At 45.6% G+C, this 18,110-nt stretch overlaps 2 non-coding genes across 2 annotated transcripts; both read left to right on the top strand.

The window, feature by feature from the left end:
- The first annotated feature begins 13,938 nt into the window (after nt 1-13,938).
- TRNAG-GCC (transfer RNA glycine (anticodon GCC)) lies at nt 13,939-14,009 on the top strand. Its single transcript has one exon. It is a non-coding gene; the product is annotated as a tRNA-Gly (tRNA).
- Nucleotides 14,010-17,500: 3,491 nt separating this feature from the next.
- On the top strand, nt 17,501-17,571 carry TRNAG-GCC (transfer RNA glycine (anticodon GCC)). Its single transcript has one exon. It is a non-coding gene; the product is annotated as a tRNA-Gly (tRNA).
- Nucleotides 17,572-18,110: the final 539 nt, after the last annotated feature.

Here is an 18,110-nt window from a genome sequence, read left to right as displayed (position 1 = left end):
CGCGTTCCCTTCTACCCAAACTTCCTCTTTGGAAAAATGCAAAAGAAGACAGATCACGAGTTGTTGGACTACTAAGCGAAGGAACTGCCATCGGCAAACTATAAAGCTTTTGAAGCTTATAGGCCACCTGCGGACCAGTGATATTTTTAGTGTCCTCTGTTTAACGCATCAGCTGCTATTGCGCCGTTAAAGCTAACACACCAGCCGACCAACCATTCAAGTGTGAAAAAAAAAGTACAACAAACCGCATCGCTGCTAGCCAGCACTATAGGAAAGAATCAGAGCCATCGCTACGTCACGGATGGTAGGTGCGTAGAATGAGGTGCACTTCTTACTACTGTGCTGGATCGTAACTGCAAACGGGCAAAATTCTGCGACTCTTGGGGAACGCTTTTCAGACATGTATATGGGCTTCCGTAGAAATGGCGGCTACGCAAGGACCACCAGAAACAGCTTCGGTGCACGCAACGCCGCTCTCACCGGCTCTGCGCTCCTGCCCGTCCTGTCCCTCCACTTGGCCTTGCCGCTGCACGCCCACTGTTCGCACCCGGCTTTCGGCAGCTTTTCATCGCCATGTACGCGCCTACCACCGCATCCAGTGAGCTCCTTCAGTCCTATCAACGCTCCTTCCTTCCTCGGCTGCCCGGCCTGCCCGCTTTTTATGCCAGAGACCCCGTTTTGTGGCTGGCGCTGCTGGACTCGCACTTTCATGTCAACAACGTGTCCAGTCAGCTGCTGCGCTATCAGCACGCCAGCCGCGAACTCCCACCCGGTCTCCTGGCACAGCTGCGGTTGCCGCCTCCTGGCCCCGACATATACGCCGATTTCAAGAAGGGCCTGACGGCATATTTTGGCTTGGAGCTCCCGCCGACTCTCTGCGCTCCTGTTCCGGACTCAGCAGCTGCGGCGCCACTCGACCCACCACCCCTGGCCGCATTCCCTACCCGAGCTGTTTCGGCTTTCCGCCCTGTTCCCTGTTCCGAGCTGTTCCTCCCGCTCCTACGTCGGCGCCCCTCCCCACACCGGTCTCTCCACTATCGCCGCCACCGTATGGGTCCCCCCCCCCCCACCCCCCACGGTTCAGCAAGTGCCACGCGAGGACGCACCAGTCTGTTGTCAACCTTCTCAACCAGTTGTCTCAAACTAGACCCCGGTTTCTCTCAAGTTTGCTTCACCGGCCCCTATGGACGACCATCCACTTGTGATCTCCCGTCCCGCGGCGCCTCCTGCCCAGCCCTGCTTCCCAGCTGTGGCGCCTGTTCCTGGGCCATCACCGGCACCCTCTCTCGACCCGGGCCCGGACTCGCTTCTTAGTCCAAGTTCGCCTGCTCCCTCAAGCCCAACCACAGTGAGCACAACTGTCATTCCTGTCGCCAGGTACGCCTGCACGTCACCTCAGGGCCTTGTCGCGCCTAAAGCGCAACCTGTATCGCCTGCCACGCATCCCTGCCCACCTGGCGCCATCACCAGTGCCTGTGCCTCCGCTACAGACGAGACAGCCTCAGCAGGTGGTAGCACACTTGCGACGCCTTATAGCGTGCCCCATCCAAACCGCCAATGGCCTCCGCACTAGCGCTTCCTTCCTATTCAGACCTCTACGTCAAGGACTTGTGCCCTCTGTTACCAGCACGTGGCCCCAACGCCACAGTGGGATTGTTGTTGCAGACAGCCGGTCCAGCCCATCACCCGCTTCGACTACTTCCTGACGAGGCATCCCGTGCCCCACGCAACAAACCTCAAGCACAGTGCCGTCCGCCGTCGTTTCACCGTCGTCAGCGGCGGAGGCATCGCCTTCATTTCTACGGCTGTGGTTTCCCCACGCCATATCTTCGTCCGTTCCGGCTGGGCCAGCGCACATCGCCTATCTCGCGTACATGCCCGAGCGGCTGCCTTTTCTGTATCGGCCTTTCCCGGCCCACTTCAACCCAACTGCCGGCCCCACCCGTAAGCCGTACAACTGAAGCACGCCTAGCTCGCCTCCCATTCCTCGATTACTTTTTTTCGCCTGGTGCTTCCGACATCGTCATCTTTTGGCTCCCCTCGCCCTTTGCGAAGCAGCGAGGCTCTACCGCCCGCGCTCACCCCCGCCGATCAGGACTCGCGGATCATCATTACCGACTCGCGGGGGGCCTGCAGGAACATCGAAAGGGGCTTTATTCCCTATTTAACATACCGTATTCTTCAACATAGTAATTATCTCGGGGCTCCCGCGTCCCGCACAATAGTATGGACTCCCGCGCACATGGGTCTCGATGGCAACGGAGCGGCCGACGCCGCTGCCCGCGCGCTCACTCTCCGGGCATCACCCTCGCCTCCCACCGATGCGGACTCCGACCTTAATCCGGCTTTGACCTTCAAGGAAATGATCCAGTATTACCAATTCGGCCACGCAATCTTTCCTAAGCCCTTCAAGGGCCTCACGAAGGCGGAGGAACACTTACTCCCTCGCCTTTATAGTAATACACTTCTGTGCCCGGCAGTCATCAAACATTTCGACCCTGCGTGCACAGGGGAGTGCCCGCACAGCAGGGAAAAGTCTTCGGACATTTACCACATGGTGTGGGCATGCCAATCAACTCCGCATCTTACCCCTATCCCCAACCCTACCAGGGAGGACTGGGAGGCGGCCCTGCTCGGCTGCTCTGACCTGGCGAGCCAGAAGGCCCTGGTCGGGCGCGCCCGAGCAGCAGCTACCGCCAATGGGCTGCTGCAATGAGCAGCCCATCTAGAATTTATAAATAATGGACCCTTAAGGACCGCTCCACTAGCTCCCTGTATATATTTCGAAAATAAAATATTTCAGTCAGTCGACCGCCCTATAGCTCGTTTCTCCCGCCCGACAGCCTTCCCGAGCTCTAACCCGACCTTCACTGACATAAAGAATCTTGTACATACCGTTTTTATTTTTTTATTTTATCGCGCATCGCGCTAGAGGGGGGGGGGGGAGCATCTGTGGCGGCGCTGGCATCGCCAGCGGCGCTGATGAAGAAGAAGAAGCTGAGAACGCAACCTGCTTCGCGCCGAACAGAACGCTTACGGCAACCGGCCTGGCCAGCAACGTCCACAGCCCGCTCCGCCGACTCACCAGCCGCGGCTACCGGGACCTCCAATAAATGTGGATCGCCTACCACAAGGTCATATGCACTAAGACCTGTAAATGTTGTCAGCCTGGCTGGAGCCATATTTCTCGCTGAACAGCTTTTTTCACCTGGCGCTACCAGCGTCCCCTTAGTTCATCGCGCCCTCCCGCAGGCGCAGTGGTTTTGTAGATGTCCATCATTCTTAGACAATAATTTTAAACATTGTAATACTGTAATGTACTCTTATGGAAATATTGAAGGTATTGGTCACTTCTTTCTAAGCGTGGCAAATTATTTCTTTTAAAGTTTTGCCATCATTTACATCTAGCAGTTGAGACTGCCTTAGAAAAGCAACGGGGAGCGCTTTTCACAATAGCAAAAACGTCAATAGCGATAGATAAAATCCTTCCGACGAGAGATCTGCGGATATATTGACTGTTATAAAGAAATCTTACAATACATGAAAACCTGTGTTCATAAAGTTTTTAAGTTGAAAAATGCTTTTGTCCAGAATTGCTGCTTATGGCGCCAGGTACAAACAACAGTCCAGCCAGCAGTATGGCGGCAATAAGGTTGTAATGATCTAATCGCTTCATTCTTCAGGAGACGAGAAGCGTCGTTACTAAATCAAAAGTAAAAAAAGGCTCCTTCCCCGTCCCACCAAAAAATAATAAAACGAAAAAAAAACCTATTTTTTTCTCGAAGCGCAAGTTTAGCCACAGGGAGGACGGCCTTCACGAGGGGAAACATTAGGAGCCCTGAACTCATAATGAAGCTGTTGTAAGGATAAAAATAGAGCAAATGTTTCGTAAATCACAAATATAACAACATTTCGTGCCGTTTATACTACTGATCGCACGGTCACGGGAAAGAAGAAATACAGCCGCGGCGACCGCGTTTTGATAGAGATGAAATGCAAAAACGAGCGTGTGCTGAGCGATGTTAGTGCACGTTAAAGCCTCCCTCGTAGGTTATGTGTCGCTTCAGAACGTAAATCCCTGTATGCCAGCACCACGAATCTTCTACGCTTTCCAAAAGGGACCGTTTTTTAACCTGAGAGAACATATGCGCCTTGGTGCAGACGTTCTGCACAAATATTTCTTAGCGACAGCCAAACGGACACATGGCTTACGCACCTCGCCTTACTTCTATATACTAAAAATGTTAACTCAGGCACCAATTGGCTTTTCTTTGTTCCACGAATCTTCTCATATTTATTATGGTCCCTGAGGGTCCTGTGCGTTATAGCAGCTGCATTTCTTCTCGTTTTCTTATTTAATTCATCTTCGTGACCTTCTATGTGATATTCTTTTTGTTTATAGAGGCTTAACGTCCCGAAGCGACTCGGGCTATGAGAGACGCCGTAGTGCAGGGCTCCGGAAATTTCGACCACCTGGGGTTCTTTATCGTACACTGACATCACACAGTACACGGACCTCTAGAATTTCGCCTCCGTCGAAATTCGACCGCCGCGGCCGGGATCGAACCCCCGTCTTTCGGGTCAGCAGCCGAGCGCCATAACCACTCGGCCACCGCGGCGGCTAGGATGTAAATTTATCTGCCTTATTTAACGGCAGGTGGCTCCAAATTTCTGCGTTGCATTTTCTTTCGTCTCGTGACGTTGCGCTAAACCTGAATCCTAAAACATGCGCTTTCTCTTGCATACTGCATCTGTCGAACCTTAGCAACCTTTCCGGTTGTCAGCTAGAAGCTTGGTGTAGTCTGCACTCTCAAGGCATGGTTAGCATCAACCACATCAAATTATTGCTTAAATATGTGGTCAAACGGTATCGCTGAGTGTTTTGTTCGTCGATAGCTGAAGAGCTTGCTAATAACGTCGCATTCTCCAACACCGCGGAAAAAAGGTTATGGCTGCGGATATAGGACAGGACAGGAGACGGGGGAGCGGAAACGGCAACACAGGTGCATTTATTTATGAGAGGTAAAGACAACTGTGTAAAACTCTCTTTATATCATCAATGCACTGACACACAAACTGAACCAATACTTAGCTAATATCAACTCATGTTGCCAATATTAAGGCTAAGTAGATGATTTTTAGTTCGCGCAGCAAGGATCTAGGCATCATAACCCCAGTTTTCATTAACTCTCAAGAAATTCATCCCAGTGATTATTCTACATTCCTCGGTGTAGAGCTTGACAAATTTTTGAAGTTTATTGCTCGTATTAAACAAATTAAACAAAATACTTTACATGGCTTACGAATTATTCTAAAAGCACGTAACTACTTCAGCACCCCAGCGCTAATCACCATTTATTATGCTTTCATCCACACTAATCTCAATTACAGCATTTTTTTCTGGGGTGTTACGTATTAAACCCACCTATGCCTTCGCGAACACGTACAAAATCAGACTGGCCGATTGATTACAAATTATCATCATGATGCCCATGCCACTCCACTTTTCAATGAACTGCATATTCTTCTGAATAATTTGCTCATGAAATTTTACTTTTGAATCACTGCCTTCAAGTTTATCTTCAACAGTAATTTGCTTCATGTTACCGGTAACCAGACTGTTGGATTGGCAGCAATTAACCACTGGAGCAGCCTTCCCTTCACCGTTAATTGCTCACCGCCTCTTACTTCATTAAAATGGTCGTTATGTTTTTTCATTTGTACCTAGGCATCCTCTACTCTTCTCTAACAAAGGACATCGTTGTGTGCTAAATTCTTGCTGTATTATTATTGCTTTTTTTTAGTTCTTGCTGCTGTTGTATTGATGTTTAGTAGTTTTTATAGCGGTTATTGTTTGTTCTTTGGCTGTAATTGATGTTTTTTTCCTCCCATAGCTAATGTTTACGAAGTGCATCCACTTTCTCTCGGGAGCCTCTGTACACCTTCTTCGGGACCTCTTTCTGTAATACACTCTGATGCGTTGTATTTTTACCTAACAATAAACTTCAACTTGAACTGGATGCTTTCCACTGGACATGACCCCATTTTCTCTTACTTCGCGCACCTGCACTGCGCAATACTCTGCGCAGCTCGTGTCATGTTGTGTCTAGGAATGTTTAGTCATGCAGTCTAGTGGCGCATCGCTTGCCTGTCTGGATAAGAGTCGATGGTCGCCAAAGGGGTGGGACTCCGCAGCGAGCTCACTCTGTTGTGCTGCCATTTATTTATTTATTTTTTATTCATTGTACCCTCAGGGCCAGAGGCATTACAGAGGAGAATGGGTTACGCATGATAACCCAAAAGAATGAATACAGTCAAATGAATGCAACACAACTTCAGCTTTCTCGTGGGTACACAAAGTTAACTAGTGGATCTCGAAAACGTAGTATATCTTCAATGGTTGCAATATCAGGGGGAATGCGGTTCCACTCAACTAAAGTCATAACACTTAGGGTCAAAGGCCATTAGAGTACAATGGTGCCCAGATATGGAATGAGATTCCCGATGACATCAAACTCAAACATAATTTTTCGGCCTTATTGAAAAACATTTTTTTGTCTGTCCAGAACTGTGGGAATAAATACGTTTGTGCTTAGTTTTGTACATTTATAAACCTATTTTTTGTTTTGTTTTTTTCAGAATATGTATGTGCTTAACATATTTGAAATACCGTTATGATAGCATCTCACGTCTTTTTGTACATGTAATTGAATGTCTGCCATTTCTTCAGTGAATATCATGTATTTGGACCTTTCACTATCCGAGCTGGCTATGGGTCCAATCAAGTTTTGATGTATTGGTTTTATGAAATAAAATGATGATGATGATGATGATGATGATGATGATGATGATGATGATGATGATGATGATGATGATGATGATGATGATGATGATGATGATGATGATGATGATGATGATGATGAAAAAAATGTCCGGAGGAGGAGAGACTGAAAACAGGTGTTGCAATGGCATTTTTCAATTTCGACCTTGTGGCGAAGATCCATGTGACGGGAAGTGTGTTCGGGTGGGGAAATAAAGTCTTCATGCCGCGTGACGTGGTGATATACGTTGTAAAAAAGAGGACTGATTTTCCGACGAGATTGTAAGGGTGGGAGGGAAAGATGAACTTTCATTGCTGTTATACTTGTGGTGCGGTTATAATTGGAGAGAATGAAGAGAACGGAAATATTTTGGACAAGTTCGAAAAAGTAATTTTCATGTGTAGAGCCCCATAAGTATTCTGCGTATTCAAGTCTACGACGTTTAGTATTTTACTAAGTAGAAATTGCAGGGGCGATGGAAAGGCGAGAGGTTGCGACGTAAATACCATAACATGCGATCAGCGTTATTAGTCACGTATTCGATATAGGTACGCCATGTTAAGCTTCGTGTGATATGAACGCCTATAGATACTTATATGCTTTGACAGAATCAAGAGGAATGTGATTAAAATAATATGAAAGTTCCAAGATTTTTATGTGTGCGGGAAACACGCATGAATTTACATTTATTAATGTTCCATTCCATTTCCCATGTTCTGTACCAGTCAGAAGCAAGATTAAGATTGTGCTGAAGATTGTCTATTTCATTGTGGCTACTGACTTAACGGCAAAATACACAGTCGTCAGCAAAAACATGAATGGCAGAAGATAGGGTAGAAGGAAGGTCATTCACCATCGTCATCATCAGCCTGACCACACCCACTGCAGGGCAAGGGCATCTCCTATGCCTCTCCGATTGCCCTGTCCTTTTCCACCTGCACCCACACGATGCCTGCAAACTTCCTGAACTCATCCACCCGCCTAACCTTCTGCCACCCCCTGCTACGCTTGCTTTTTCTTAGAACCCACTCCGTTACCCTTGAGGACCATCGGTTATCTTGCCTTCACATTGCATGCCCTGCCCAACGCCATTTCTTCCTCGTGATTTCGATTAGGATGTCATTAACACGCGTTTGTTCCCTCACCCACTCTGGCCGCTTTCGTTCTCTTGACGTTACACCTATCATTTTCTTTTCCATGGCTCGCTGTGTTGTCCTTAAGCTGAACCATTTTCGTTAGCCTCCACTTTTCTACCCCGTAGGTGAGTACCGGTAATATACAGCTGGTGTACACTTTTCTCTTGAGGGATATTGGTAACCTGCTATTCATGATCTGAGAGAACCCGTCATATGCACTCCACCCCATTTTTATCCTTCTAGATATTTCCCTCTCATGATCCGGATCAGATGTCACTACCTGCCCTAAGTAGACGTATTCCTTTACCACTTCCAGCACCTCAATGCCAATTGTGAACTGCTGTTCCCTTGCTAGACTGTTGAACATTGCTTTGGTTTTCTGCATGTTAATTTTTAGACCCACCGTTCTGCTCTGTCTGTCTAATTCATTGATAATCATTTGCAGTTCATCTCCTGAGTGACTCAGCGAAGCAATGTCATCAGCGAATCACAGATTATTAAGGTATTCTCCATTAACTCTTATCCCCAAGTGTTCCCAATTCAGGCTTCGGAATACCTCCTGTAAACAGGCGGTGAGTAGCATTGGCGAGATCGTGTCTCCTTACCTGACGCCCTTCCTTATTAGAATTTTATTGCTGACTTTATGGAGGACTATGGCAGCTGTGCAGTTCCTATATATGTCTTCCAGTATTTTGTCATAAGGTTCTTCTACACCATGATTCCGCCATGCCTGTGTGACTGCTGATGTTTCCACGGAGCCAAATGCTTTCTCGTAATCAATGAAGGTAATCAATAGAGGTTGATTATATTCTACGCATTTCTCAATCACCTGATTGATAGTGTGAATTATATCTATTGTGAAATATCCTTTACGAAAGCCAGCATGATCATTTGGTTGATTAAAGTTTAATGTTGCCCTGACTCTATTAGCGGTTACTTTAGTACATACCTTGTATGCCTTGTATTGATATTAGTACATACCTTGTAGGTCGCTCCTTGGCGTCCCCTTTCTCATGAATTAATATTATGTTTGCGTTAGTCCAAGCATCTGGTACGGTATAGGTCTTAAAGCATTGCGTATACAGGGTGGCTAGTTTTTCCAGCACAATCTCCCCTCTGTCGTCCAAAAGCTCTCCTGTTATCCGATCCTCGCCAGCTGCTTTTCCCCATTTCATTGCTTCTAAGGCTTTCTTTACTTCCTCTTTCGTTACTTGCGGAATGGCGCATTGCTGTGCGCTACTGTCTCTATCATTAACGTTCTGATTACGTTGGCTACTGTATAGATTTGTGTAGACCTCTTTGGCTACTTTAACTATCTTATCCATATTGCCAATGAGATTTCCCTCCTTGTCGCTTAACGCATGCATCTGGTTTTTACCTATGCTTGGTTTCCTCTTCACCGCTTTTATGCTACCTCCGTTCTTTAGAGCATGCTCGAGTCTCTGCATATTAAACTTCTTTGTGTCGGCTACCCCCTTGCGCTTATTTATTCACTGCGATAGCTCTGCTAGTTCTATTCTGTCTGTAGGGTTCGACACCCTCATGCTTTGACGTTTCTTAATCAGATCTTTCATCTCCTGAGATAGCTTGCCGATATCCTGTCGAACCGTCCTACCGCCTACTTCTACTGCGCACTCCGTACTGATAGCTGCCAGATTATCGTTCATTATATGAGCATTAAGATCGTCGTCCTCAGTTAAAGCTGAATATCTGTTGTGCAGCGATATCCTGAATTCCTCTATTTTCCCTCTTATCCCTAACTCGTTAATGGGCTTCTTCTTCACTAGCTTGTTCCGTTCCCTCTTCAAGTTTGAGCTAATTCGAGACCTCACCATTCTGCGGTCGCTACAACGCACCTTTCCGAGGACATCCAAATCCTGAACGATGCCAGCTTGAGCGCATAGTATGAAGTCGATCTCCTTTTTAGCCTCACCATTGGGGCTCTTCCAGGTCCACTTCCTTTTCTCTCGTTTGCGTAAGAAGGTATTCATTATCCGTAAATTATTTCTATCTGCGAACTCTACTAATAGCTCACCCCTGCTATTCCTAGAACCTATACAATAGTCGCCTACCGCCTGGTCGCCAGCTTGCAGATTCTTGCCCACCTTCGCATTGCAGTCGCCCATCAGTACAGTGTGCTGTGATTTTACTTTGTTCATTGCCGATTCCACGTCTTCATAGAAGCTTTCAGCGGCTTGGTCACGTTGGGATTCAGGTAGCGTGACTGGGCCGGAGAAGAGACGAGGACGATCGGAGGAAGAAAACTTTATACAAAGACGATTTACATAATGTACAAGTAAGGGCAACTGAGAGTGTCTCTCAGTAGAAGCAGCTTCTTAGCAGTCGGGAGTATCTCCCAGCAAAGGGTATCTCTCAAGAGGGGGGCTCTGTCCTGGTACCAAGCCAGCAGCTTGTTAAATACTCTTCGTATTCCCCAGATCCCTAATGGGGAATACCGTTCAAAAATTGATTTCCTATCACACGATGGCACTGATGGTACCATCCACGGCCGGGCGGTCCTGATGTTCTCTCGCAGCTCGGTGGAGGGAAAGAGAACAGGACCTGGTTACGTTGTCGTCCACGCGGCCTCCAGGTAGCGCGCACGTGGGTCCGGACTGCGTCCATGTGGAACAGGAAGGCGCCTGCGTGACACAGGAATGCGGGCTGTCTCCCAGCAGAGGTTGAAAGATCTTGTACTGATGACCGGAACGCGGAACCTCTGTCGAAGGCGCGGCACTCGGGCAATTGTTCAACCCCAGCGTGACTGAAGAGGACAACACTGATCTTGTACTTCGTCGTCTGATGACCTGTTCGAACACGTGGGGACGCTGTTACCGTCGCTGCACCCGATGACCTGTACGAACACGTGGGGACGCTATTATTGTCGCTCCTTCCGACATTCCTGCAGTCACGTTTCTTCCAGAAGGTTCATTCACCTTCGCGGTGGTTTTCAGGGAATCCTCCCCCATGTCCAAATTCGCCGAACTCAACAGCAGGAAGGGAGCGCGAGCACAACAGTCATCATGGATGGATGTAGGTGCGTCGGCTTGCACCACATTCAGCTTGTACCTCTTATTAAGCCTAATTACGGTAGCTGCCATCCTTTCATTAATACTGCCGCGAATCTTTGCAATGTTTGTTCATTCTTCAAAGCTGCCGGCACGCCGCTTTATCGCTTTGTCTGCGATGCTAGACGTGGCCAGATTTATCTAGATTGATTGCATCCAGGCAGAGCTGACTCAACGTTGTTTCAGAATGTTCTAGAAACTTTGAATGCATTATCTCGAAAGTTCGCTGCCAGCTTTAATTGAGCACGGCCGACAGCGACGGTCATTTTGTTCGACAACCGCCGAGCACGCTTGTTGCTACGCCGCCGCCGAGAGACTGAGTCCATTGTGAGCGAAAGTCTGCCCAAATAAAGAGTTTTATTTAGACACCATTTTCGCAGCCTTTCTTCTCTCCGCACTGAAGTCACCACTTCGTGGCTACACTATAGAGCTCTTCTACGTTTCCAGCTATATCCTGATTCATGAGGAATCCCCCACCTATCTAGTTCTCGTCTATCCGCTAATCCACGATAGCACAGTATGTGCCCGTCCTTTAGTACTGTATACGCCTCACCTCTCCTACTAGCTTCACTAAGCCCTATGACATTCCATTTAATGCCTTCTAGTTACTCGAACAGCACTGCTAAGCTAGCCTCACTAGATAAGGTTCTAGCGTTAACGTTGCCAGGTCCAGATTCCAATGGCGGCCTGTCCGGAGCCAGAGATTCTTAGCACCCTCCGCTGCGTCACAGGTCTGGCAGCCACCTTGGTCAGTTGCTCCGCAGCCGCCGGGGACTGAGGGCCGAGGGTTAATTGCTTTGTTCATAGAAGGTTGTGGCCAAGTACTACACCAGGGTGGCCAAGTCCTCTTCTGGTGAGGGAGTGCGTTGTCTGTTCTGGTCACCGAGATCAGGCCGCACCACAGGCCTCGTTATGCCATTCCATCGACACGCGGAGGTTTTCTTTTTTTAAAACCCTGTCGAGAATTGCGCGGCACCGGGATTTGAGCCCCTGTCCCCTTGCACGCGAGGCGGACGCTCTATCTCTACGTCATTGCTGTCCCCAGGTCATTAATGTAAATTAAAAATAAAAGCGTTCCACGGACGGATTCTTGTGGTTCTCCAGAAACCACGTTTGTTAAGCGGTGAAGCAGTGTCATTAGCGAATACTGATTGCCAGCAGTTTAGTAGGAAAAATCCAATTCATCTGGAAACATTAGGATGGAGATTAAAATGACTTAATTCATAAAGTAACAATTGATGGCACACCTTATAAAAGGCTTTCGAAAAGTCTAAAAAAGTGCAATCCGCGCTACACGACTTGCCAAAAATGCGGTGTAGATTATTAGTGAATGAAAGTAACTGTGTTTGGCAAGAATATGGTTTGACGAAAACCATGTTGCGCCAGCGTAAAAAAAAAAGAATTGTCAAGAAAGGCAGCTATGTTTGTCATCAATAAAGGCAATTATGTTCATAAAGATCATATCCAGGAGAACAATCACTTTTTAGACTTGATTAGTTTAGCAATGCCAGGTACATCAACATTTATAGGTGACATAATGGGGGAATCCTTGCCATGGTATATCGGAAAGATGTACATTCTACTCGAGAAGACGCTCTCATTGAATGTGCTGTTTATTATAGTAGCACAAAGATCGTTGGGTATAAGGTTACGAGAGGCATGATGTAATGTAATTAAAGGATCATGTGGTCTATAACGCGCCAAAACTTCTTACCATTTGTTTTCAAGCAAGATGGTAACGTGGAAGAAATAAGTTATCTTTTGCAAGCTTAAGCCCGTTCGCAAATTCGTCAGAGGAAGACTTCTGCGTCGCTCATCGCGCATTAAAAGATGAAATCTTGGAAAGGCGGTATAATTGTTTCTTCTTGTTAGATAATCGCCTGATGTGTGAGTTGTACAAGGGTGTTTGCGGATTAGAAGTGACGATGCGCTTAGGGTTATACTTATCGGATAATTGATGTAACTGGGTTTTGAAGAATACCCAGCTTTCTTCGACACAGCAAGTGACAAAATTTTAAAGAAAGCCATCAATAAATGCATATTGTTCATTATTAATAGAGACAAAGTTAGCACGTTTCCAATCTAGAATCGCCTTTCTTTATTGACTTTGGGAAGAGGCGAATTAATGCAGAAATTAATAAGAAGGTGATCACTGATTCATGGTAGATATGATAGGTCTGTAGCCAATTCTGGATTAGTTGTTCACATTAAATCGAGTATTCGCAGTACTTGCAACAGTCCTAGTGGTTTGCGTTACTGAGCGAGCGAAAACAACGAACACAGGTCTAAGAATTCCTTAGCTTTTGACGAAGGTGGTGAAGAATAAGGCTGCTGGGCACTGCACAAGATAGAATGAAAGCTATAGTCTCCGAGTATAAAAATCGGTGATCAGAGAAATTGTGCACGAACAAGATTGACAGCATCATAGAGCATGGTTTGGTTTTATGGGGTCCCAAAGCGACTCTGGCTCTGAGCTACGCCGTAGTGGAGGGCTCCGGATAATTTCGACCACCTGGGGTTCTTTAACGTGCACTGACATCGCACAGTACATGGGCCTCGAGCATTTCGCTTCAATAGAAATTCGACCACCGCGGCCGGGACCGAACCCGCATCTTTTTTGTCAGCAGCGGAAAGGCATAACCACTGAGCCACCGCGGCGGCCGCATTATAGAGTTCATTAGTAAATGTGGACGAATAGGAAGGAGAACAGTAGCAAACTCCAATAATTATTTTTAGACGACCTATTACCACTGAAGAAAAAATTATTTCTCACTCGATGAAAATCTGATTTCATGAAAAAGGAATGTTTCTTGCAAGTAGAACGCCACCGCCGCGCCTTGCAGTCTTGCTTAGTCAGGCAATTGCTTAAAAACCCTTGCACGTAGAGAATACGCTTAGCTAACTATGTCACCGGCGTCGGTGGTTCAGTGGTAGAATACTCGCCTGCCACGCGGGTGGCCCGGGTTCGATTCCCGGCCGACGCATGTGTGTTGTTTTTCATTTCGGAAGCGTCTAGCACACAGTTCAACCGTTCTCAGCAGTAGCATTGTGTGTGTTTCTGCAGCTGTGTGTGCCGCCGGGCCATCAGTTCACTCATTCGCTGTCGCAACATAGTATTTATATGGCATTTGATGCTTAATGTGCGATAGAGGCAGGTGGACGACGTCGTGGGAGATTTCACATTATTTGTGTCTCCTAGGGCTCTTTAGCCGCCAGTTAACCCCAAACGATGCAACAAGTTAGTTCTTTATTTTCGCCAAACGCTAACCCAATGTTCATTATTTCTTTTTTGATGACGTTTCTACATTATAAATTAACGTTCAAAAACCTTGTCTTAACTTTAATCAAATATTGAATCAACATAATGCCACATTCGCTAAAATGGTAAAGCAATAATGAAAAATCATGCAAGCCGTACAATTGTGAAAGTGCAGAACTTGTCAACATCGTTGAAGACCTTGCAAGCAAGGCGACAGTGGATCTTTGCAATACAGCACTACAGATATACATGCAACTCGCTTTCTAAACATTACGTTAGAGTCTAGCTTATATAGCCATTATTAAAGGGTGTGCCATGAGTGGTAGTGGTGAATGGGCAATAGGCGAAGTTTTTTAACAAAATAAGAGGGCTGTGCTTGCAGTCTACGGCAGGAACGATCTATCTATGCGTAGAGTACTACTATTTGAAGAACAGCACTACTGTAAATACAATTAATGAGAAAAGTTCTGCAACACAATGCTTGTGATATATTTGGAATGTTCTTTTATAGTTTTGACTGAAAGGTTATAATATTTAGAACACAGTATTATAATAATGCTTTATTTGAAGGTGAACTAATGTTTATAACCAAAATGAACATTATTTGTTAATCATTATCATTCAGAAACACTTGGCAAGCATTGTTAGCAAAAGTGTTTTCTTTGAACATTAATATAATTTTTCCGTTAGAATAAATAACTAGAGGTTGCACTTTTCGTTTTTTTCAAATTTGGTGGACTTTTTTCTGTCTTTTTTCGTTTCGTTTTTTTTTTTGTTTTGGCTAGCGAATATCGCTTTCAGGTAAAGATTTGCTGACTCTTTTAGGTGACTTAATGGTGCAAACCTGCGCGGTCAAAAGTCGCTTAGAGTTCACCTCGGCGTTTTTGTCAATTTATTTTGGAGTAATCAACGTGCAAACGGGAATACTTAGACGCGAACCTTGAACAAGGGATCGCTATTGTTATTAAGAAACTAAGGCAAATCAAGTACGACAGCCGGCAGACAAAAACGAAAGTGAAACTTTACGTCCAAGACATAAGCTGACATGTTGTCTTTGGGTTTGCAACGCGTGGTCTGCGTGCTGATGGCAGCGATGAAACAGCGGCTTTTTCAGTCGTCGCGGTTAGCCTTAACGTGATACTTTTTAGTGACGACCATGCACGGTTTTCTGTTACTGTCCGACATGCAACTGATAAACTTACCTTACCGACTGACTTTTGGCATAGCATTGCCAGCGGTGCAGTACATCAGAATGCAGCTAAGAAGTGGTAACTAGCAGGCTCGTTAAACTAATACTGAATATCACGGCGCTCTTTGGACTCAGATGCCCTTGCGCCATAAAAAAAATCATCATCATCAACTACTACGGAATAGTTAGCTTTTAACTATTACTTTGAGGCGCGTAGCCCACCTCAAGTAATATTCATGACAGTTTTTTATAATTTCAAAAACGCTGTTACCGTCAGCGCTGTGGCCCAACAAATTGTTGCAACATCGCGCCAAAATACATGCGCCTTCGAGAAGCTTGCAGGCAAAGCAATCTCTCCAGCGCACGTATTCTCCGAAATAGATAATTTTTTGAGGCCACAGCGCGAAGGGAAACCGCATTTTCGACATTCTGAAAACTGATATAAATATTACTTACGCTGGGCAACGCTAAACTCAATAATTAAGTGGCCTAACCGTAATAGTTAAAACTTAACTTTCAGTATTAGTCAACCAGCCTGCTAGTTAGCGCATCTTAGTTGTATTTAGATGTACTACACCGCTAACAATGATAGCAAGAAGCGCACTTCTAAGTCTAAAAGCCTTTTATTAAATTGTGTAAAGTCTTAGGCGAAACACCCTGTACAGGAGGCAGAGAGGAGGTGGTTCTTCCGGGTCTGGAGATACGCGGAAGCTAGCGGAGCAATACCTCAAATTTATAAATAACACGATGCTTATCCAAAAATACAACTGTTACATGACGCCCCTGGCTTAGTGACTTATTATTTTCTCAATTTTGACAGATTTTACCCTTAGCCAGCTTTGCATGCCAAGAATGCTGGCATTTCCCAGTTAGAACATAATATCTAAAGCTGAATTCCGCGTACTTTCATCAATTTTTTTTTCGCCTTAAATCGAGAAGTTGAACCCCTACATATAACGTTGTTTGTCAATGTTTAACCTTAACGTAAACATTACAGCGTAACATGTAAGGTTACTGCGACTTATATAACAACTTTATAGGATTACTCAAGTCTGCGGTAATATCTGGAGAGCGGTGGCATTGTATAGCACACGGCCGTTTTTCCATTCCGCCTCCATCGAAAGGCGGCCGCCATGGTCGGAATTCGTTTCCGTGGCCCAGGAGAACCACTACAAGTGCGCTAAGTGTAGTTTTTCTGTTATGTTAGTGTTCTACCACATCATCTACCGTATTTTATGCTCACAACAGCCTGGCGGAAGTTCAGTGCTCATATACTGCTTTCTTCTGTTCTTTTGTACATCCTGTGACTAAACCATGCGTTGCTAGCAAACATCCTTTTTCTCCCCGCTTTTTACTCTTGGTGGTGGGAGGAGGAACGAGCCTTTTCTGGACTTTTAATTTACTAAACAGCATTTCTTGCATAGTGAAAAACGAGGCAGTTTGGCTGGCTATAGGTCTTGGTGCATAGGAACGCGTTATCTAGTTTGTGAAGCGATGAATTTATGTTTAAGGTGGTGGACAAGAAAGGAGCCGTACAAGTTCTCTTGAAGTGTGCAAGAATTAAACGCCGACGTTTAGCGAAAAACTTGTACTCTGCAGCAGCGGCGATCGAACATCGGCTCATATACATCTGTATCCGTCCAACGGTGCTATTGTTGTGTGGCCGTTGAGATTCCCATCAAAACATTCCCGCTGATCCCATTAAACGCAGCTGCATAGCACAATAATCTACAATATATATATATATATATATATATATATATATATATATATATATATATATATATATATATATATATATATATATATATATATATATATATATATATATATATATATATATGAGACAGAGAGCAAGCTACGCTAGTGCGCATTGGTCACAGGGTCCGCTTTGATACGACAATTGCCCCTCGACAAAGAGACGTGCCTCCACTGAAGGCGCTCGCCGCTTGCGTGACCTAGATAGGGACAGGATTACGCAAATGCACTCGCCACGTGCGGAAGCCGCCTTGCGGAAAGCATCGTGGGCGTCGGTGGTTCAGTGGTAGAATACTCGCCTGCCACGCGGGTGGCCCGGGTTCGATTCCCGGCCGACGCAGTTTCTTTCATTGAAGCAGTCCAGCATTTTGACTTTTGTGGAATTTTCGTGGCCTGTGTCCTAACAGTGCGGTATGGACCTTGCACTGTTTTTGGTGTTCTTGAGTAGACGCCGTTTCACAGAAAGCCCATATACAAGTCTGGAAAGCACAGCCCGACAGCCGCACACTTTTGCCTCGTTTGCCATTACGATCAAGTGAAGCAACATGGAGTGCAGGGCCATCGTGCCATTCTGTCATTGTACTGGTTGGTAGCGCTATGGCTCGATGCCCGTTTTTCCCGACAGCTGAACGGTTCGTTGGTTGGCGTACTCAGTTTAATGGCGCATGAGCAGCTCTAAGGGCTCTAAAAATGTCACCGTTGAGTCGACCGACTAGTAGCTTTTAAAGGGTTACAGTTAAGTGATTACATTTTCTTCTTTTATATATATATATATATATATATATATATATATATATATATATATATATATATATATATATATATATATATATATATATATATATATATATATATATATATATATATATATATATATAT

The sequence above is a fragment of the Amblyomma americanum genome, chromosome 4 (assembly GCF_052857255.1).
Source record: "Amblyomma americanum isolate KBUSLIRL-KWMA chromosome 4, ASM5285725v1, whole genome shotgun sequence".
Classification (NCBI taxonomy): Eukaryota; Metazoa; Arthropoda; class Arachnida; order Ixodida; family Ixodidae; genus Amblyomma; species Amblyomma americanum.
This window is presented reverse-complemented; position numbering and strand designations above follow the sequence as displayed.